Genomic DNA, 341 nt, shown 5'->3' on the forward strand with positions numbered 1-341 from the left:
GGTGAGAATGATGATGAGTGTCACGGATCATCACATTCATCAAGTTGAAGAACAAGTGATATCTTGGACAAAGAACAAGTGAAATTGAATAGAAGAACAATAGTAATTGCATTAATACTCGAGGTACAGCAGAGCTCCACACCTTAATCTATGGTGTGTAGAAACTCCACCGTTGAAAATACATAAGAACAAAGTCTAGGCATGGCCGAATGGCCAGCCTCCCAAAGTGGGTTCAATCATAAAAACATTATCAAAAGCTCTAGTGATCGAAAGAACTAGATGTCCAAAGATGATCAAAGGATCAAAAGAAATCCAAAGATGAAAATACAATAGTAAAAGGT

The sequence above is a fragment of the Arachis duranensis genome, chromosome 9, assembly GCF_000817695.3.
Source record: "Arachis duranensis cultivar V14167 chromosome 9, aradu.V14167.gnm2.J7QH, whole genome shotgun sequence".
NCBI lineage: Eukaryota > Viridiplantae > Streptophyta > Magnoliopsida > Fabales > Fabaceae > Arachis > Arachis duranensis.